The sequence below is a fragment of the Bactrocera neohumeralis genome, chromosome 2 (assembly GCF_024586455.1).
Source record: "Bactrocera neohumeralis isolate Rockhampton chromosome 2, APGP_CSIRO_Bneo_wtdbg2-racon-allhic-juicebox.fasta_v2, whole genome shotgun sequence".
In the NCBI taxonomy this organism is placed as follows: domain Eukaryota; kingdom Metazoa; phylum Arthropoda; class Insecta; order Diptera; family Tephritidae; genus Bactrocera; species Bactrocera neohumeralis.
Genome location: NC_065919.1, coordinates 13796649 through 13821095, shown reverse-complemented (window position 1 = coordinate 13821095; position 24447 = coordinate 13796649).

The window sequence follows — 24447 nt, the reverse complement described above, 5'->3', positions numbered from 1 at the left end:
TTCTCGCGGCAACTGCCAATGCTTCAGAATTTCACTGTTTACTTAAGTTTCCACAAAGTGTGGCATGTGTAATGGCCTTAGTCATTTTAAATTGCTGCAACACGTTTTTCTCATTTAAAAATGAATTTCACTTATGCTTTGCCGGATATTCGCATTTTTCGTCTCTGCTCTATTAACAGAGAGGAGATAACATCGCAGAAGGAGTTGCGCGGTGATTGGGTAAAATTTTGCAGACGGTAATCAACTGCAGTCTCTTAAATATAAATTAGTTAAAAAATGTAGTTGCAGAAAATTTAGTTTTTTTTGATTTCGACAATTTAATCCTTTGGATTTCGAGCAAAAGTTTGACAATACTTTACCAGAGATTTTACTATATTTTAGGTATTTATTTGAAATCTGCAAACCTCTTTGGTAATGAAAATTATGGATGGCTTTTATTTAATGTAGAAAAGAGCAAGCTTCGCACGCTCGCAGTGGAATATCGAAAAAACCACTTCGATCTCAAAAAAATACCAGATCTGGAACCCGCAGATAACAGACACTTTTTCAAATTTCGAAATTCTCGGCGGTTAAAGCAAAGATGCAAATTTTTAGAGAGCAAAAATGATTTCAATTATTTCATAAAAGAACTCTAACTTTTGAAAACTGCTTTTGTACCAAATCCTGCTCATCTCCATCACCATAACTAATTTCAATGTCTCACTCACTTCATTCCTCTAACATGTATAGGACCTCACCTCCACACTCACACAACAAAAAAACAAAAATCAAAGAAATGCAAACACCAACAGAAATTTGTAACTTTTCAAGCACCTCGCTATAAAACTGTAAACTGTGAGAGCGCAATTGCTTGTGGCAGTTAATTGAAGCGCAAGCGTGGCCAACTGTATGGGGGCGTTTTAGTAGCAAGTCAACAGCGGAAAGTTCTTATTTTTACAATTTACTTGTTTTGTCAATACTTCTTTTTTGTTGTTATTGCCATGCAGTGTGCCCCAAAGTGTACCAGCTTGTTTGTTGCAAGTATTTAGGTGCATCATAAATATCTGTGTGCCAGCAATAAACACAACGACGGCACTTGTTGCACATTGCACATGCAGATCGTGGCGATGGCGCGACCTACGCGTTTCGCACGAAACGCCAAACCAAGCCAAGCAGACACGGGCAGACGAGCAAGCAGCAGCCAGCCGCCAGCGCCAGCAGCCACCACCGAATGCGTTGCAAGTCGCGACCAGGCAGGTAACGAGCCAGCCAACCAGCCGTCTAAGCAATGAGCCATTGGCGATAAGAGCATCAAACTATAACATCAATGTACTTGCACACTTGTTACGAGCGTTCGTGTTGTTGTTGTTGGCGTTAACATATAAATGCTACGAGCAACATTTGTCTAGCGCTGCTTGTTGACCGCTCACCACTGTCTGCCACTTTGGTGGGAAGGCATTTGCATATAAATGACGGCACTTTGGCTGAATGGCTGAATGTGAAAATTCCGAAAATAAAACATTTAATTAACGCATAAAACTTGCGAGCAGTCACAGTTATTAATCGCAACGCAGGCAACATGCACACACACATGTGTGTGAATGTGCGCTGATTTGTGCACGGCAAACGGTAGCGATGGCGTCAAAATGCGAAAACTATTCCAGTGGGCAGTTGCTTTGCTATTGTTTTTGTTGCCGTTGTGGTTGGCGGCTACTGTGCACCCACGCGACGCGCTCCCAAGCACACGTACTCGTGTGTGTTATTGGGCTTTGCGATCGTTTAAGCCACTTGTGGCACAAATGTGACCCGTTTGGCATTAATTTCACCAAATTCTTAAGAGAAAAGAGTCGCAAGTTGTTTTAAAAGAAAAATTAAGCTGGACCAAGCAGCAGCCGCAACATGGCACAGCGCTTGTCGCTGGAATATCTACAAGGCTCCAAAGAAACTAGTTCACATGCATGTGGTAGCTGCCCGCATATGTATGCTATGTACTTGCAACAATTTGCTACGGTTGCCAGCTGTCTGCAGCTTCATAACTTGTCTTCGCTCTCGCAGACACATTTTAATTATACGACACAAGCGAAGCTGCGCTAAATGTTACTGCGGCAACAAGTGATAAATGTGTCAAAATACAACTAAAGTATACACCATAAATATTTCGGCATATGTGCATATTTTATTAAAAGAAAACACATATTAATAAATATGTTATTGCCTGCGCATACCGATGTCGGAAGATTGGCAATTGAGTGACAAGCATTGTGTCTTATTTGTGACTGAGGGAGTCAGAAAGCTGTAGTCGACTTTTCACCGGAAAAGGAAAGTAGATGCTTGAATATTGAAAGCATGATGCTGGGTATGATTGGGTATAAGACAAGAAGTATAGAAATAGGTATTAGTATGAGTATAAGTATAAGTATAAGTATAAGTATAAGTATAAGTATAAGTATAAGTATAAGTATAAGTATAAGTATAAGTATAAGTATAAGTATAAGTATAAGTATAAGTATAAGTATAAGTATAAGTATAAGTATAAGTATAAGTATAAGTATAAGTAAGTATAAGTATAAGTATAAGTATAAGTATAAGTATAAGTATAAGTATAAGTATAAGTATAAGTATAAGTATAAGTATAAGTATAAGTATAAGTATAAGTATAAGTATAAGTATAAGTATAAGTATAAGTATAAGTATAAGTATAAGTATAAGTATAAGTATAAGTATAAGTATAAGTATAAGTATAAGTATAAGTATAAGTATAAGTATAAGTATAAGTATAAGTATAAGTATAAGTATAAGTATAAGTATATAAGTATAAGTATAAGTATAAGTATAAGTATAAGTATAAGTATAAGTATAAGTATAAGTATAAGTATAAGTATAAGTATAAGTATAAGTATAAGTATAAGTATAAGTATAAGTATAAGTATAAGTATAAGTATAAGTATAAGTATAAGTATAAGTATAAGTATAAGTATAAGTATAAGTATAAGTATAAGTATAAGTATAAGTATAAGTATAAGTATAAGTATAAGTATAAGTATAAGTATAAGTATAAGGATAGGTGTAACGATAAGTTGAAATCGAAGTTTAGTTTAAGTATAAGTTTATTTTACAGTTGAAGTTGAAGTAGGAGTGTAAATTAGAGTTAGAGTTGAAGTTCGGAGTTGAAGTTGAACTAAGTTGAGTTTGAAGTTAAATTTGGATGTGGAGTTGAAGTTGAAATTGTCGTTGAAATTTAAATTTTAGTTGGAGATGAAATAAGAATTGAAGTTGAATTTAAATTAAAATCAAAATTTAAGTTGAAATTTAAGTTGAAGTGGCAAAGTGCCAGTTTAAGTTGATGTTGATATTTAAATGAAGTTAAACGTGAATTTGGTGTTGTGATTGGAGTGGAAATTTAAGTATAAGTTGGAATTGGAGATGAAATTAAAATTTAAATTAAAATTGTAATTGGAGTTTAAATAAATAAAAGTTGAAGTGAAATTTAAAGTGGATGTTGATATTGAAATGAAGTTAGAATTGAAATTAAAGTGATGTAGAAATTTAAGTTGACGTTGATATTGAAGTTGCAGTTGAAGTTGAAGTTAAATTTGGTGTTGGAGGTGAGGTTGAAGTTGGATTTGGAGTTGAAGTTGAAATTTAGGTTCTAAATGGAGATGAAATTAAAATTGATGTTGAAATTGAAACTAAAATTAAAATTGAAGTTGAAATTAAAGTTGAAGTTTGAGTTTGGAGTTGAACTTAAAATTGATGTTGGAGTTTATGTTGGAATGGGAAATGAAATTAAAATTGAAGTTGAAGTAAGTTGCAGTTGAAGTTTAAGTTGTAATTGGCGCTGAAATTAATATTGAAGTTGAAATTTAAATTGAAAGTAAAATTAAAATTGAGTATGAAATTAAAGTAGGAGTTCGAAGTTGAAGTTAAAATTGAAGTTAAATTTGGAATTGCAGTAGAAGTAGAAATTGAAATTGAAATTAAAATTGAAGTTGAGCTTTAAGTTGAAGTGGCAGATTTAGTTGATGTTAATATTGAAATAAAGTTGAAATTAAAATTGAATTGAATGTGAATTAGAATCAAAAGGGGATATAAAATGATAAATTTAATGTCAAGAAGATATAACAAAGAAATAGAAGAAGAAGTTGAAAAATTTAGGAAATATATTATCACGAATTTAAGAAAAATTTTTAAGTGTTTTCCAATTGTAAACTTTGAATAATTGCTTGGTGAAATTGACTTTCATGCAAGAAAACATATGGTTATCATTAAGGTGGAAGACATTTGAGATAAAATTTTTTTGTGTATTTAAGCGGTACTGATTTTGAAATATCTTATTTCACTAAATGTTTTAAATCATAACCACCTTACAATTTCTAAGCACAAGTGTGAACTTGATCCTCAACAATCCTTTTTAACTTGGAAAAAGTATTCAACTATTATAGCTTGTAAGCAGAAGTGCAGCTAAATAATAAGGAAGTCAAAATATCTTTAAAAGCAAACAGCAGAAACTTCCACTTACTCTGTACGGCGGCGCCAAATGGAGTAGAGCTGCAAACATATTTTCCATTGACACTTGCACTGCATCACGATGCCACACAACCACCGCGAGTCGCTTTTTACGTTGTCTGCTGCGCGACTGCCAAATTGTCGTGCCACATTGCGCGTGCAGTAATTATTGTGGCGCATCAGTGTATGTCGGTGGCAAAATCGATGCCGGGTCATTGCAGTTGTTTTGTTGTTGCACCGTTTTGGCTTGCGTTAAACGTGCTCGAATCAAACTAATAATATATAAATATACTTACCCATAAAATTTAAGCTTCCTGTTCGCACTTGCGTTTCAACGGATGGGTTCAAGATGATCAAAGAAACTGGTTATGGCCATAAATATTGTGTTTACCGCAATTCATATGTAATCAAGATAATATTAGGGGAATTAAAATCTGCTGGTTTGAAGTAAAAAAATTTTATATTGTTATTGTTGTAATTAGGTTTATATAATATAACGTGATAAGATGATAAGTCGATTAGTGGTCTTGCGGTTTTTGAAGTCAAGTTAAGAAATGAAATAAAAACAATAAAATTTACCTTCAAAATATTGCTTTTCGAAGGGAAATTTATTAAGCTCGATCTACTTTACCGTGTTCCTCAAGAAGGAAGGTTAAAAGTAAATGATTCATGCTGTGCTGCTCCCTCTTACCATCTGCTGAAAGTCCGTTTTAGTATGGATAGTATTTTTGAAACAAATTTCTTATCAAAATGAATCTTTAGGATTATTCTTACCCAGAGAAAATTCATTTAGATCAATCTTCTTTACGGAATCTCTGAAGGTGAAACTTGGAAGTGAATGATCCATGCCGTGCTATTGCCTCTTACCATCTGCTGAAAGTCCGTTGTAGACTGGAAGGTACTAAAAAATATTCTTATCAAAATCCTAAAAGAAAAGGCTTCTGAAAGTCCCTTCTAACTAATTCTGTTACAACGGTAACATGAAAACATGCAGTTCTATCTAAAAGTAAAACAAACTCACATTTATGCCTGATAATTTCAAAAATCCCTTTTTGATTTAGGTTGGTGCTAACCACAAACTGCTTTCTTCAACAGCATTCCACCAGAGATCTCGCGAAAATTCTTGTCAGCCTTCTATATAAATACAAACCACATCTAAGGCGTAGCAACTCATATTATTCGCCCGCTTTATTTCAGTCACGCCTACACCAAGTACAACAAAAAGGCAATTAAGATTAAACGATTGCAATTAAATGCGATTTAAATCACTTCGCAAAAGTACTCATTAAATAATATTTATTAAAGCAAAAGCATTTAACCAACTTAACTTTAGCTGCCACAAGCAAAATGTTGCAGTGGCATACGACAGTAGGTCGCGGAAGTGTTGCGAAAACGATGTGAAGAGCAAGACGCTGAAGAGTCTCATTAATTATGTGGCCAAATAAATTGTGGTAACATGAAGAAAAGATGAGAGAAAGAGTAAGGGAGCGCATGCTTTATATGAAAAATATATACAAACACATATTAAAACATACAGATGTACTACAAAAAAAAGCAAAGATATAGAAATAAGGAGCAAATTAAAGACCAGAAGGACTGTCGCCGCGGGTGAGAAGCCAAATGAGCGAGCAGCGAGGCCAACGGCAGGTAATATTCAACGCCTCGCGCGCCTTCGCAAGTTTATGTCTACGTGTGTGTGTGTGCGTTGCAGCCTGTAATGTACATCGTTAATTTAATGATAGCCATCATTAGACGAACTGGCCAAAGCCAAGCGAGGCAAAGCGGACATAGCCAAACTAAAGCATACCCGCAGCGCACTTAGTGGCAGCCGCACAAAGCAGCACAAACAGTTGCAACGAGCTAATGCCAAACGCCGAAATGATGAGGTGCAGTGCCAACTGAGGAAGCTTTGACGCTTTACCCGGTATGTACAAAAACAACAAGCACTTTTATTGGCACTAGTGCAGCGTTGCAAATGAGTTATGTCCGGCGTGTATTTTGAACTTTTATAGAAATTACAACAACAGCGTTAGTTGCTATTGAAAAGCTGTGCTGCTTAATATATAAAAGTAGCGGTAGCAATTAACGGTATGTGCCAAAAATTAGTAGCGCCCAATGAGGTGTTCCATACAGAGTAGTGCCGCAGAAATGCAAGGTGACCGAAAGGTTGAGGCATCACTCAGTTAGGTCTGTCGCACATTTGGTTGGCGGTGCAAAGCTCAGTGGGTAAAAAAACTGCTACTACCATCAATTTATATGTATGCATTATATGTAAAATAATCATGTTGCCATTAGCTGTTGTCCAATAATTTATATACTATTCAATATTGTCTTTAAAAAACCGTTATAAAGTTGTAAAAGCAATACTGCATTTTTATATACAGTTAACCATGTGCTTGTTTACATATGCGCATTACTTGTTGTTGTTCTCGTAATCTCTTATTTTCCGCTTGAACGGTGCTTCTAGTTGCACGTGCTCACCTTGTCATTGTCACTGCATAAAATCCGTTGTTTTTGTCTTCCGTCCACTCTGGCTGAACAAAAACTGCTTAATAATCATAATTAATCTAAGACCACTCATCACACCGGTATTTGTTAAGCACTAAATACACTTATTTGTTTTAAGACATGACTTTCGTTGCTAAAACCACTCGAGAGTAGCTAACCGTGGTAGTGGCAGAGCAGAAGAGCACAAGTTAAAGCAAATTATACTTGAGGTAGAATTAGTGGCAGACATGCAAAATACAAAAACAAGTGCAATTGTTGGTGGGAATACAACAACAACGTTCTGCGTGTTAAATGCTCAAGTGCGAATGCATTGTTAAGTGCAACTGAGGCGAAGCAGCAGCAGTACGACTTTATAGCGGTGTTGCCGCTATGGATAAATGTGGATAAATCTCGATATTATTATCAGCTTTGTTACAAGTTAACCTCTTTTTTTATATGAAATTCTTTTCTTCAACTTTTAAGCGAAGGTTCAACACGAATTTCATGTCTATAATTTTTTTTTTAATAATATAAATTTTTATTAAATAATTATAATTTTTAAAAAATATGAATTTAATGTCTGTTTATAACCGTAAAAAAAATAAATTTCATATACTATATTTTTTTAGTTTTTTTTTATTTTTAATTTTTTTTTTCAATAAAGTGTTTATTCCACATATTTTAATAAGCAGTGTTTGCATTAAAAATTTTACCGTTTGAATTAAAAATAACTGAATTTTTAAAATCTGATAATTTTCATATTCAAATTTTGTAAAATTCTGTAAAATTATTATTAAATTTCGTATTTTTTACTCAATTTCCCTTTCAAATAATAACAAAATTTTGTTTTATTTTTATTTTAATTTTTTATTTTCTATAATTTTATTAAACTTTTTCTTCCATATTTATTTATAATTAAAAGAAAAATATGTATAATGTTATTCATTCACATTTTTAACTTTCGCTTAAGAAATGGTTTTTTTTTTAGTTTTTTCCATTGATATGATTGCTTAAAAAAATACCTTAAATGTTAAAGAAATTCAAATGTTTTTTATTTAATGTGAATCACCATCGACACAATTAAGTTCTGAATATAACATTATTCAATGGCTTCCAGGACTTCTTTTGCAGTAACGAATTGGAGGAAACCAATTTTCGAGTACTTTTTCCACCAAATGAAGTCTTATGTCAAGAACAGCACTTTCAATTTGACTTCTAAAGCTTGATGATAGTCTGATTTATTGTTAAAGACCAATGATTTCAAATAACCCCAAAAAAGTAGTCTAATGGTGTTAAATCACAACTTCTTGAAAGCCATTCAATCTCAGAATTTATTGAAATAATCGAATCTCCTAACTTTTCTCGCAATAATTCGGTTGTTGCACGTGATGTGTGGCACGTAGCTCTGTTTTGTTGTAAACAGATGTTGTCAAAATCAATTTGTTCTAGTTGCGGCCAAATAAAGTTGGTTTTCTTCGATTTGTACCGCTCTCAATTGACACTAATGGTGGCACCATGGCCATTTCGAAAAAAGTACGAACCGATTATTCCACCAGACCAGAAACCATACCAAACTGTCAATTTAGGTGCATATAATGGTTGTTCATGCGTAATTTGTGGATTTTCTTCGCAGCAGAGATGACAGTGCTGTTTACTCACCGCATTACTGAGATGAAAGTGAACCTCATAGGAGAAGACGATTTTGTTAAAAATAATTTTCGTTTTAAGTTGTGCCAAGACAAAATCAGCGACTTCACAACGTTTACGGTGGTTCAATGGCTTCAGTTCTCGAGTAAGAACATTTTTATATAGATGTAAGCCTAAAACCTTTCTCAAAATCCGGCAGTTTGCGGCTTGAGACAGTCCCAAGTCTTGAGAATGGCTTGGTATTGACAAATTGCTTTCATCAACAATATTTGCCAGAACGGCATCAATATTTTTATTACTTCGGGCGGCTCTTTGTTTTATTGAGAGTTAGACATAATGTAAAGAAAATGTACGTTCGATATCTTCAACAATTCGACGCATAGCGAGCACATGTGACGATTATTACGACCATAAACGTACGAAAAGTTGCAATTGGAAAACAGTTATTTTGAAAAAAAATTGAATAATTTATAAACGTTGTCTTTGCGCATATCTTTCCATGATGAAAGTGCAAGCATTACTGAATACAATAAAAAATTACAGAAAATGGCATATTTCAAATGGCCGAAAGCACAGTTGGAAATCACATAATCCCTATTGAAAAAAATAGTAATACAATTTTAAACAAATTTTTTGCAAAATTTCTTATTTTTTTAGTATAGGGAAATATTTTTAAATTTAATTTCACATTAATTAATTTATTGTTTAAAATAAATATTGGAAAAAGTTTTTCGTATTTCTAATCAAACTTCGACTTATTTTTTTATATTTATAATAATAAATAAACATACAAATATGTGTATAGTACATTGGTCGACCACTTTTTGCCATATTTCCAATAGAAACTTTATTTCATCAGTGTAAATCGAAATTTCCTGAACGGAAGCGAGCGAACCATTGTTGCGCTACACGAACTGAGTCATCATCGTCTCCGTAAACTTCACAAATGTCATTGGTGGCTTGCGTAGCATTCTTCCCTTTTTTATACAAAAATTTCAAAATATAGCGAATTTCTTTATTATTTTTACTCATTTTTGAACAGCTGCAATTTTTTATCAACTTCCCCGAATTTTACTTTTTTTTAATAAATAAACTCAATATGTTACGACACAATTTAAATTTAAGTATTGTTTTGAGTGAACAAAATAATAATAAAATTTTTATACGTTAAGTTTTTTACGATATTTTACGTTTTTGTTTCGGTAAATGTTTATACAACTTTTTTTTTAATTTATTTAAATTTGTCCTTTGTGTCAACATTTCCTTAATTTGTAAATAAACTAAATTTTGAGAATCGTTTTAAATTAACGAAAAAATATATACAATCAATATAGTCGAACCGCGCTCATACCTAAAAATCTTGTTTTTGTCAAGTTGGCAACACTGGTTAAGAAAAAATCTTTGCATACGTTCTTTAGGTGCGAAGTGCTGTGTAGTGTTTTATAGTGGACAAGCTTGTTTGAAATATAAATATAGTAACTGTCATATATGTACATAATTTAAAGATTCCATGTAGTTGTCAATTACTTTATAAATTTTCTCACATTTACTGTTTTCTGTTTCCCTGGCTGTAAATGGAGTATCGCCGCTTGCTTCTACTTGAACAAATCTGCTTACTAAGTGAGAATAAAATTTTAAATTTTTGTTGTTGTTTGTTTTTTCTATTATTGGTAGAAGTTGCTTAGTACATTGCTCAAAATTAGTGTCACCTTAAACTTATTATATTTATTACGAATTTGCCAACTTTTCAGAGCAAAGATATTGATATTTTGTCATATAAAATACCAAACAAAGTCTAAATCGCTGAACTGAAAAAAATTATACAAAATCTGTATTTTCCTTTTGATTGCTTAGTTTGTATGGCAGCTATATGCCATAATGATTCGATCTGAATAATTTTTAGCTTATTACCTAAAAAAATGGCGGAAATGTGTCCGCTATAAAATTTCTCAACCAAATGTACTCCTGAAATAAAAAATATAATTTCAACGCCCATTTTAAGCGCCTACAAGGCTCACATGTAGCGATTAGATTAAATTTTGTTTTAGAAACTCTTATGAAATTAATAAAATAAGTTATTTAAAACAATTTAATGAAATTTTAATCGCTCAAGCTTTTTTCGCACTATAATTTCTTAGACTAATTACGCGCTGCCTTATTTAGTATTATTTCTACATTTAACTTTTTCCACTGTCATACATTAAATTGCGCTCGGCAAGTGTTTATAGCAAAAACCGCTTCCCCTACCGGCACTACACCCGTTATTTGAGCTATCAATGCAACTGATTATTCTCGCAACTCATCGCAAGTAATGAATATTCAATTTTCCTCAATAAAAGTGCGCGTACAAGCAAAACAATGAGAAACTATGCGCGCATAATCTCAAGTGTGGAGACTTGTTGTATGCTGAAAGCAGCACGCTGCTGGCTGCAGTTGCATGCGCGGAGTCTTCATGGACTTTTTGAGCAGCGCGCTGGCCTGCCGACGTTTGATTGCTTTCAGCCTGCCTGGTCGCCTGGGCCTGGCCGCCAGTGTCCGCCTGCCGATTTGTCTCTTTAACACTCGCTTTTCACCAATGCGCTACCAACTATTCTGACTGCGCGTGCAGCAAGTGGCGAGCAGTTGGTTGCAACATTGCTTTCAACGCATGCATGCATCCCAGCCACTCCGATAGCTATGTTTGCGACCATATTTGGCTGCTTGCGCCGCTGATGCTTTGATTGCATTTAATTGTTATTGAGAAATGCTGTTTGTTTTGCAATGATGAATGAAATTACATTTTAATACAATAACAACAGCAAAAACCAACAACAATGTCAGCCGCATGCCTCAGTTTCGTGCAGCCACTTGTGCCTGCCTGAGTAGTTGAGGAGATTTGTAAGCGCGTATGCAAAGTTATTTGCAGATTTTTGGCAATAAAAATTGCATATCATTTTAAATGCCACAACTTGAGGATCTTGATTTTTACTATTTTGGTTTTCTTATTTTTTTCTCAATCAGGATGAGGTTAAAGCGTTTTTAATAATCTCGCCTCTATCGCTAGCTGTAAATTGGTTGCCGTTTACACATCTTTTCACTTCATTTATCAATCACAATTGCCAAGCAATCCCACACACCAACGAAAGACTTAAGCAACGAACCCGAATCGGCTGAATTGGCTGAAGCTCACACACTGCGACGCAAATGAAAACATTACAACACGTACACATAAGAATGCATGCAATTTAATTAAGTAAAACAGCACATTTCAGTATATTACACAAAAACAACAACAACAGCGGCAGTAACAGAAAAGGAGTAAAATAGCAAAGTTACAATGAGTTTGGCTGCAATGAATACGTGCAGTTTTTGCCCACTTTGGGCATTTGTTTGCATTTAATTAAGCGATCGTTGCACACACATACCTATATACATATATATATACACATAAAGAGTATAAAAACATGTGTGTGCATATAAAAGTGTGTACCAAGAGTTTAGCGCTAGGCAATTGTCCGTTCGAGCGCTCAATTGGTTATATGCAACAGTTTACAGCATTGTTGCGGACTGCTTCATGCGCAGGAATTCTCATCCTCTTTGCAGCGCTGTGTGTCGTACGCGTACGGCTTCATTAATTACTGTTAGTGAGATGGTTAGTTTAGCTATTCGAATTAGTGGAATTATGGATTTTTAATTAACACGTTCAAAATGAATTGATTGTAAAAAGTATTAGGCGAGATTTTCAGATAGTTCACCAAAAGTTGCTTTTGTATAGGCACTGCTTAAGGTGAATATGCCTTAATGAGTATAGTTTAAGTTCCAAGTATATAGTATTCAATTACATAGTATTGTATACCTTGGCTTTAGCGAAGTCCAGCAAAAATAATATAATTATACAATAGCTTGATATAGATTCCATGAGACAGTCTTATGGATACCTATTTGCCAAACACAAATTTAAAGTAAAACAAGCAGGGAAGAGCTAAGTTCGGGTATAACCAAACATTTCATACTCTTGCAACTCGCAAGGATTAAAGTCAGGGAGGTACCTTCAGGTGGTTAATTGCTGTTAGTTATATGGGGTCTAGGGGAGTTTTCACCCCATTTTGTTCATTCTAAGCAGACATATGCACCATTATAAAAAACAAACGCTCTCTCTGTGGCATAAAGTCACCCAGCAGATCTAAAATACTTATTTTAGCTATTTGGCGGCTAAAGGAAATATTGACTTCATTCAGCCCATTTCCAGCACACAAGCACACTGCTAACAGGAAAAGAATATCTAGGAATTTCAATTTCAAAACTGATACATTGACCAATATTTTCGGTAAAAATTCAGCCATATTCCGTTATATTAATTGCTTTTTGCTTACACTCGAATCGAAAGAATCAGATTGAATGTAAAATGGTGTTAAGTGGTTTCATGGGTTTCCTCGGAAAAAAGCCTTTTGACAACAATTTTATTTTTCATATAAAAAATTAAACATTTTATTAAAATTTTTTATTGCTGCAAACACACGCTGTTTTAAACTCGCCCATTGCGATGCTATTTCTGCTGAGTCCTCGGGAAAAATATGCGCCCTCGTTGGTAGAATAACTCCTTACAGAATCACCTAAAGTGAAAAAAATGTCTTTTAGTTAAAACATTAACTTGGACGAAGAAAATAAAAACTGAAAATTGAATTTTTAGCGGACTTTTTTACAAAAGACTTAAAATTTCAGTGAAAATCTAGCGACATTTTTTTTAATAGTTGTAATTGAAAAAAAATCTTAGTCCAGGTTTTTAAAAATTGCATGTCAAAGACTTGTGTCAAATTTCATGAAGATCCTTTGAGTAGTTCTCGAGAAATCTTGCCAACTGACTGCAAAAATGTTTCGAGAAAAACGCGTTTAAAGACGGCGTACTCAGCCCAGATAGCCTCGAGCACACAAGTTCTCAAAGCTGTATCTCCGAAACTATTACTTGCATGAAAATTTAGGTCAATATTTTACAGGTGTTGTAGAATTTAATAAGGCAATCAAACAATTCGATTTTTTAATACTCGTAAGCCTTGTAACCCCTTAAATGTGAAGCAAGCGTGTCCGCAGTGCGATTTCGCCCATTTTTGCACTGTAACATAAAAATATCAGCGGATTGACACGTAAAAAATTTGGTTGAAATCAGTTGAGCAACCCCCGACATATGTGATTTTACCTAAAAATGGATGGTGCCACCTCCGTTGTACACTTTTAACCCTGGCTTCTCTAACTGCCTCTTCTACCATCCCGTGGGTAAAATTTAATGTCTCTGGCATATTTAGTTATTGATTTATCGTGGTTTAAGTCATTTTTAACAGTAACGTTATGTGAGGAGTAAGTGGAGTTATTATCCGATTTCATTCCTTTTCACACTGCTCTTATATTATTTGCGCTAAGTGAAGTAAGTTGTTGTGGTTAAGTGGTTTAAAAGATAAATACATAAAATTTATTAGAAGGTGGACAGTTTGTATGTCAGCTATATGCTAAAGTGGCCCGATAACGGCAATTGCAACATATGAGCAGCTCCTTAAAGAAGTGAGGACGTGTCCGAAATTGAGATCGATATCTCAAAAGCTGTACTAATTAACAGAAAGCCAAGAAATAAAGTAAAAATTTCCTTTTTTGGAAAAAACTTTCCAATTTCTATCCGATTCAACTAAAATTCTGAAATTATCTTTAGTATTGCGTTTGCATAGAAGTACCTATGGAAATTTCGATTAATTCAGACCTTTTTTTAGTGGCCAGTTTATTACGAAAGTGTTGATTAAATTTTAATTTTTCTTTTTAAATGTCTACAACTTTTGAAGGAAACAATATTTTCAATTCCATATGTACGTATATGGTTATTCTCATATAGTTCAAGGCACCAACGACGATTTGTTTCTTTTAGTCAAAAAAACCAGCTTGAGGTTAAAACTTAATAAGTTTTTCATAAGTTCTGTGAATAATTGATTATATCACGAAAAAATAATTAATGAATGTGCACATGATTTGGACACGAAACAGTGGTCATACCCCTTAATTGTCAGTGTACATAACAAAATACTTTTTCCCACAAACTTTTTGAGTTGGAGATCCACTTTTAACGCTTTTTTAGAGCATTTACTGAGTGAACAGTCAAACCCTAGGTAAGGTTTGGTTAACCTGGTAGGTCAATAAACCACGCATAGACCAGTATTGTTCCTTTGCGAGACCAGATGAAGTTCAGTTGCTAGGTCCAAGAGCAATATTCATCCTTTAGGATGCCTGCACTTTACGGGAATTTCAACAGACTCTGCGGTCTCAATAAAGATACCTACCCAGCTGCTGACAGCGCATCCTTTCCATTGCGGGACAAGTGCACCAGTTGTTCCATTGTTTCACTGGTGCCCACTGGTGAAGTGGGGGGTCTCTAAAAATTTCCACGTGACCATACCCATGATTTCAACCCTCCTAGTTATCTGAAACCAAAAAAAAAAAAGATTATTAATCTAGAATAATGCTGCAATGGCCGGAACTACGGAAATGTGGGAAAAAATTTTTTCACGAAATGGCGACTGCCTGAAGAAAAAGTTTTTTTGGATCACTTTTTCTGACTATTTCGAATTTTTTAAAAATAATAAAAATAAAAATTTGGGTATGGGGCTAGTTCCAACCATAGACAAGATTATAAAGATGACTCTATAAAAATTTCAAGTTTGAGAAAAACGCGTTTAAAGTTTCGCGTAAAGTCTTTTGTTCGATTAGTTCCGACCGAACCAGTTTGGATGCCGGGTCAGAAAAATGTTTGAAAATATTTGAATTTTGAAAAATCCTCATGTACACATATTCTTGAATAGTTAAACTGTGAAAATATAAAAAAATCGATTTTTTTAATTTCTAGACCAGAATACCCTCTTAAATGGTAGCAATAAATATTATTTAAAATTATTATTTATTAGTCAGAGTCACTATTACAGAAATTCTGTACAAAATTTGAGCTAAAAAGGCAAAATATGAAACAAGTAAACATACAAATCTTCATAAGAATTTGACAAAATGTTGAATTGTGCATCAGAAATGCCTCTCTTCATGTTGTTGTTGAGTCACACAAGTGCCTAAAACTATAACAGCAAAAATATTCATATAAGTATGCATAAGTTGCTGCAATTTGGATTTTTGGAATTCGCCAAATTCGCCAACTTTTTGCACAACATTGAAAATCGTGCAGCAAATATTTCAAAACGCCGTCAAGCCGCAGCGACTTGTAATAGACTCGTAACGACATGCAAGCGACTATTAATATCTACAGTCGTGTAAGTGGTGGCAAATATCGATGTTGCGCTGTCATAAAGGCAGCTTTGCAAAATACAAAAAAAAAAAAAAAAAAAAAAAATATCAAAAAAAAAAATAAAAACAGAAATATCCAAATATGTTGCGCTTGTGCTGACTGGCGGCTACAGAGCAAGTTAATATAGGCAGAGAAGTACTGAAAAGGGTTAATCAGAGCACGGGAGGCAAAGTAGCGATCGAAAAGACAGCAAGAGACGCGGGAGAGGCAGATATAAATTGGAGAACGACAGACGGTTGCAGATCATTATAATTTGAAAATATTTATTTATCAATCGCTCTTCTACATTATAGCAATATGCCTGATTCTCTAGAGGCAACTGTAGTGCTGGTCAGTCAGTGATCATAGTGTTCGCCAATAACAACAACTGGCAATGAGCTGTGATGATTTATAACATATTAACCACAACAACAACTACGAAGCGAGTAATACTCATACATTGGGCGAGTGTGAGCAGTTGCGGGGGTTGGTTAAAAATTCTTATTTCTTCACGGTATATTTGCATACACAGGCAGTACAGTCGGTATATGGCTTTTCCTTGGGCCAGTGCCTTTTTGGCATGTGTTGCTGTAATATTAAAGATATTTTCTTGTTCGTTGTTTTTAGTTAGTTTACATATTTGTAACATGTTCGGCAGCAGCAGCCGCAATTCATACAAACGTGACAGCTTTTGGCCATAACTAAACGCTAAAATTTTGCATAAGCATATTGCTTAAGTCAGCGCTGACTAAGCCGAGTTTTACTTTGTAATTTTTCGTATTTCGTACACAAATACTTACTACAAGCATGTTGATATGATATTTATATGTATTGGTTTGGGTGGCTAGGTTTCGTAAGAAATAGTTTTTAAAGTTTGCGAGGGCTATATTGTGACTCGCTCTACAAGCTAAAATTCTTTCTAGACCTATTGGAAGAGTAATTTCATGAATATTCATTACCGTTACTTGTTCTTTAGTCTAAGATTTGCATCTTTCATTTATTACTACGAACTGGCCACAATGGTTTTTTTAAAGGTGTGTGAAAGAAATTATCGATAATTATGTGAGTTATCAGTTAAAGATACGTCTGATCAAATATTACCCGGACTGACGAAAAAATTTACGTTCAATACAATTTTTTATTATCGCTTTTAAAATTGGCGCAAGCCAACTTTTTATCCAGTTTTCCTTACACTTGCTATAAGCTTTGGCTATGATGGCCTTCATTATGTTCAACAAAAATAGATTATTTTCCCTTTGGGCTCATTTTTGGAGCGCCATTCGACAGATTGCTTGACAATTTCAATGTCTTATTCATAAACTCACGTCTCGTCACCAGTAAAGATCATCTAGAATCTCTTTTGTTACTTCTATTTGACGCCGTTTTCTCAAACGTTTCAGGTCTTTTAATACGAGTCTAGCATTGACCCGCTTTATACCCCAAAAAATAACCAAAATGTGTTGGGTCGATCCTTAAAAGATCTTCATTCCTTGTTTACAAGCCATTTAGTGTCGCCGTGCCACAGTATTTTTTTACAATGAAAAAAACTGAATATCGTGCAATGACAAAATTCTTATTTTTGGATGGTGTAGCACCAAAAGAAATTCACGAACGAATGTTAAAAGTGTATAATGATTGTTCACTAACAATTAGAACAGTAGAAAGATGGGTTGCTGAATTTAAACATGGTCGTATAAGCCTTGAAGGCAATCCACGTGAAGGACGTTCAAAAAGCGCATCAACACCAGAAATCATAGACAAAATACAGGATATGGTTTTGGAAGATCGTCGATTGTCTGAGAGAGATTTAGTAGAGGCTCCACATATCTCATTAGGCAGTGTGAGCCATATTTTAAGTGTAATTTTGGGTTTTAGATAGCTGTGCACAATGGCCGCATCCGCTAACAATGGAACAGAAACACATTCGAATGATACTTGCTCAGCAACATTTGGAGCGTTTTAAAAAATATAAAGTGGACTTTGTGCGTCGATTCATCACTATGGATGAGACTTGGGTCTATCACCGTGATCCTGAATCAAAACAAGAGGCTAAAGAGTGGTATGAACCTGGTTGTTCGGCTTCGAAACGAGTTCGTGTCCAGAAATTGACCAAGTAGATTATGGCATCAGTTTTATGGGATGTGAGAGAAATTTTGTTGGTGAATTACTTGCAAACTGTTAAAACAATTAAATTTGAATATTATTGCAACTTTTTAGACAAGTTGAAGGAAAAAATTCGAGAAAAAAGGCCTGGTTTGCAGAACAAAAAAATCCTTTTTTCATCAGGACAATGCACCATGTTGCAAGAGCATTTTGACAATGGCTAAAATCCATGAATTAAAAATCGAATTGTTGAAGCATCCACCGAATCACCAGATTTGGCCACGACTGACTTTCATTTGTTTCCAGAACTCAAAAAATTTCTGCGTTGCAAGCGTTTTTCATCAAATGAAGAGGTCATAACGGCTGTTGAAGCGTATTTTGCAGTCCTTCCGGATACTCATTTCAAGGAAGAGATCCACAGATTGGAGAATTGTTGAATTATACTGAATAGTAAAATGTAGTTTGAATCATGAAATTGAGTTTCCTTATCAAACGACAAAACTTATAGAACAACCTGATATTAGTCTCTTTAAAAAGCTGTCGTTACTATCGTAACGGTAGGCTTAAGATCTTCAAATATATCGCAAACATTTCTTTCGAAGGTTGAGTCATTATTTCTGGTTTCATGAAGTTCTGAAAGGTTTGAACAGCTTCCTAGGCTTAAAACATTGCTTTAGATTCCTTTATACAATAGAGTTAGGTCAAAGGTCTAGTTCTTTACCCTACGTATGTAGATATTACATAATAAGCAATATAATGGCATAAATAACTTTTTTTTGATACTGTAGTAAGCTTGAAACCTTTAACAGTACACTTACTGATGGTTACGCAAACCACAGGTGTTGAATGTGGCAGAATAAAGCACGAAGCTACTAAATTTTCACTTCTTCTCGTCATTGTGGCAATTATATTTCCTTCCGCATTTTTCTGGGACGCTAGCATTGCCTTCTCACCTCCTGCTGCACAGTCTTTGTTGACAGTTGTCTGTTGGCCAAAGCTCATATCGCTGCTCTCGCCTCTTGTTTTGATCATTAATTCTGCGCGTTGCTTGCGTGTTGCTCAGCTGACAGCTCAGTTAACAGCAAATATCCAAATACGCAAATATAGACAAATAGCTAGATATATGCGCCGATATGAGCGCATACATACAAATTTCTTTAATTTGCTTGCAACCGGCTGTCACTCGACGACAGCGCTGCCACGTTGTCATCTTCCATTACCGCTTTTGTCTGCACGAAATTCCATCCTCCGCTTAATGCACACTGTCCACAAAAATCGCAAAAAATACAGTTTCGTTGCCGAAGACAACAGCTACATTGTGCCCACCGCCCGCCCGCCGCACACCCGAAATCGTCGCTATTTGCCTTGGGGGCGCTTGTGGCGCAAACAAATGCATTTATTGGCAATAAAACGCAAAATATTCACTCACAGATATGAAATCCATATGTACTATATGTGTGTGTGTACATCTAAGCAGCAGTCATCATCTGGGTATAAAGCAACTAACCGGCCATTTGGCGGAGTGACCCACCCCTCGGCTAGTGACAATTGGCAGTGTGCTTTTTTCTCTCTGTCTTTGGATTAAATTGTCGTTAGCGACGACTTGTGTTGGCTTGTGGTGTCAAATGGCGCGACGAAGGGGGTCAAACGTAATTTTGCTGCTAATAAATAAATATAAAATATAAACACAAATACAAATGTACGAGAAAATATAAGCGTGTGTGCGTGTTGTGCCTGGTTTACGAGGTTTAGCTAACTTGGACGCCTTTAACCTCTTCCATGTCGACACTTTGTTCGACTGATTGTGGTCGTTAATCGTGTTTGCACTGCAGTGTTGACAGTGTCCCGTTGGCTGCTCAAATTAACAATATTTGACAAAAAGCTCAATTAGCAGAATTTAATCAAGGAGATTGTTTAATAAGCAATAATTAGAAAATCGCAACGAGTGAAATAATTTTTTTGCGTTTGAAAGGAAAAATAGTACAAAAAACGTATTAAATTATTCGACTTAAAGTGAAAAGTAAGTGAATAAAGAAATCGGGTTTAGAAAGCGTTTTTTGACCTTTACACGATATTGCGAAATCAACCCGATTTTTCATTAACTTTCACGATATTTAAGCAACTCTAAGTTTAATTTGATATCTTCTCGGTTCGGTATATTTAATCGTTCGTTCAAAATCCATTTTCATATCAGCATCTAACTTGACCTGGTTCCTCTACACACTTACGTCTGCCAACAATTCTGGGGCAAATATGAAAGAGACACAATTTGAAGAAAATATTTTTAATAAATTCAGAATGCACATGCGTTTACAAATTAGCTGGTATATACAGTCTTATATATTATATTCAAATATGCTTCGTCAATTCGCTACTTTTTCACGTTGAAATTTACGTAAACGCTTAAGCAACCACAACGAAGTGACAGATTGCGGCCTAACATTAGCTAATTGAATGATTACGATTTTGAATAAAATTATCTAGAAGCCATTCAATCAATCATTTTCTAAAATTCTGCAGTGAAAACACTAACAAAAACTGTCGTTTGCATATCAATTTTTATCTATCGTCCGACAGTCTGTCAAATGGCGCAACAGTTGTTTTGACAGCGGTTTTTGTTGACTTGAGTTGTAAGACAGCTACGATAACATAATTATGACATGCTGTAGTCGCAGCATTATTTATGTAAAATTGTCAATAAAATATAAAACACATATGCGTGCGTAGATTTGTGGCGATTGTCATAATTTTTAGATTTTTTGAATAGTTTTTTAAATAAAAAATTTTCCTTTCATGATAGCAACATTTATTTGCTTTACTTTACATATTATGTCCCCTTTTATTGGCTGGTCAAGTTAGCATAGTTTTTTGATTTTTTTTAAATAAATTTTTATTTTTATTTAATATTCTTTTTTTTAATTTGCTTTACTTTATTTTTTTATAATTTTTTTGTTTTATCTTTTTATAATTTTTATTTTTTATTTTTTTTATAATTTTTATTTTTATTTTATTTTTATTTTATCCACTCTTAAGCGTATATTTGCAATCAATGCTATTAAAGAAAAATTTATTAAATTTTAATTGCAAATAAATTAGCGTTTTATGTTCTAATTTAGCAGCAGTTAGTCTGTCGGCCATATCTGCATTACCATCAGCCAGCGTTATTAAATTTCAATTTACTTAACATAGAACTTAATTGCTGTTTATGGTATTTTAGTGTAACATGGCTCGCGCTGGAATTTAATTTAATTTTTTTTTTTTATATTTTTATTGGTCAAACAGTAGCAATCAGATTAGCCACGGTTAAGGCAGCTTATAAACTGATTTATTTCTATAAAGACTTTGGCTGCCAATACACAATTGTGCAGGCGATATATGTAAATATTATATTTTATATATTTAATTACTAAATTTTAGTTGTTCACTGCAGATTCTGCCTGGTATGAGTAAAACAACAAAAACTTAAAACAAACCTTTTGATTACATACAAGAAACAACAAACTTCATAGCAGGAACTAAAATAATATATGATTAAATCCATAACTATTTCCAACACATTTTTATCGACTTGAATTTCCCTTTATTTACTTTATTTACTATTTATTTACTTCACTATTTTTATGCTTAATTTTCACTTTTAATAATTTAAATAATATTAACCAACTTTTAAGTACTTTGTAAAGAGAGAATATTAAATTTCATTTAAGAAAAATTTTAATTTCCAGCAATACTCAAATTTTTGATTATATGATAACTGTTTATAGCAAATAATTGCAAATTACTCCAAAAAACACTCAATTTACTTATCGCCCGCTCAAATGCATGAAGCCCACGTTGGCTGTGGAAGGCATTAAGCAATTCTTTATAGCGAATAATTGACAATAAGCAATTAGTAATTATACTTTGTACATTTTAGTGGTAGCTTATCAGAATCGTTAATGCTTTTTGTTGTTGTAATCAGTTTAGCAAATAGCCACCGAAATGTTTGTACACGCGCACACAGATACAATGCAATAAACGCTGGAGCATGCCCGGTAGGGAAATTAGTGCTTTAATAACTATAACTGCATAAGAAAAAGAAGAGGAATGGTGGTATAATAGATGGCTTTAAATATAACTATTTTATAGGCACTGCATTAGATCTCTCATTACAACCCTTGAAATAGGTTAATTTGCTATCAACGCATCAGAAGAAGGAACAATTTATGTAGATAGAGCATGGCAAGTGCAAGCGTGGGGAGGCGGTACTGAACATTTACACAAAGTAATATACCTAAAATATGCAAGAATACTTCGGCAGAATATCAGTAAAATATTTGGTAGTAAATTGTAGGGAACACTAAGAAACTAATAATGAGCTAAATTAGCAAATATAATAAATGATACAAAACTATTAAGTTCTGACTGTTATTAGAACAAATTTTGAGAACAAAAATTCTTTTTGATTTTTCCGCAAAAATTTCGCTCCGAGTCATTCATCATATCGAGTAAGAGCTTTGAAATACTATCAAATAGACAATATATAGTTTCCAGTGCTGACCCCGTTTCCCAAATGTTCGGGAATATTTTCAAAGTAAGCTCATGGTAACTTGGTAGGGTAGGGTGTAAGGTGACTATCTGACGACACAAAGCCTATAGGAGGCCCGTTCTGAAACCAACGGGACTATAGTCACCTCACTCTATTTTGTTCTGTCACAACCATCCTAGGATCCAGATGGAGTTTATCAATTTAAAAATTGGTATATATGCAACCTCAGAAATATCGTCAAAAACTCTTGACCAATAGTTGCGGTTATTTTCCAATACAAAGCTTTGCGTTCGCATAGTAGATGTTCTATAGTTTCCACCTCATCTACTTTTTGACAGCTTCTACCAAAGTCATGGTATGATGTTCTCAGTCTGAGTCTCCGTGATCTATTAACACTCCTACTACAGTTCTTACGAGTATCTCATTATTTTTGAATTTAATAGTCGACACGTGCGGGCTATATTCCACTCATGCCGCGTTTGTTTGATTGTTGAGGAAGTTAGGGATTGGAACTACCAACACTCAGCTATCTATATAACATGTTTGTGGATTAAATATCTACAAGTAGCCACAGGCATATAAGTGCCCTCTTTATCGTCAAATGTTAGAATGGTGTCTGCTCAAGCTAGTTCATCTGCTACACAGTAACCTGGAATAGCACTATGTCCTGAATCCCTTTGCAGGTTTATCGCGAAATATAATATTAAATCCATTAATAGAAAACGGCATTATTTCACTATCTTCCATGAAACCTTAAGATGCTTTAGTGATCTCAATGCCGCTTGGCTATCGTTATTGTATAAATATATTTCTTGTTGTGAGCACACACTTTGTTAAAACAAGAAGGTTCTCTTTAATTGCTGTGATCTCCGCTTGCTAGACACTGCAATGATCTAGTTGTCGGAAGCCGATTCTGGTATCTAATTTTGCTAAGAAATCACCATCTCCTACACGATTATCTAATTTGAAAAGTAATCTCATTCTTAACTGTAAAGTTTTTCAATATTTCTTCAATGGCTTCTGAGCGCATTTTCGCATGATAAACGCAAATACTTTGTTCCTTTGCTGCAGAAAAAGCATTGCCTAGCTAAATTATCATTGTACCTGCAGGGTACACAAGTCTCAAGTAATTGTAAACATACATATTTATTCAATTATGTTTTAAATGTGCTGAAAATCACAGGTGTTCTTCGTACAGATATTAATGGCAAACACAAAACAGTTAGCTCTGCAAGACTCGCGATTGTTACGGCGTTGAGCACTTGTTAATTGTCTGCCTATTGGCCAAATTCCCCCGTAATCAGAATTACAGTTGGCGCTTATCTCGCCGCCAATAAACCAAACTGCATACTGAACAACATTGAGATTGCTGCCTTAGACGCTGGCCAGCCGCTGGACAGTGGACAGTGGACAGCTCAACGACGGTTAACGGCTGCTTGATTGAAAAGTGTTGGCACACACACACGCACACAAAAACACAGGTGATTATTTGCTTGGTTTTATTATTTCGATTTTTTTGGTTGCCAAATTTTATGTGTGCTTCATTTGCATATAAATTCGTTTAAAGTTAGAACTGTTTTTGTTGTTGTCGCTTAATTTGTTAGCTTATCGGTGTTGGAGATCTATGTTTACAAAAAAAAATGTAAGTGAGATATAAGCTAGTTCTTTTCAGTGTCTCAGCGGGATTTGGGCGATTTTTTATATTTTTTATCTCGTAGCCGCCGTTTGGCGCGATCAGATAGTGCTGGATTAAAACTGTTGTCAAACGTTAATTGTTCGAGCTATTACTAAATTGCTTGAAGAAAAAAAATCGTACTTATGGTTTGCTCTATATATATCTACATTCATTTTAAGGGTACATTTTAGATGGATTATTTTTCCCATAGATTGCTTTAGTTAACTGTAACTTTCA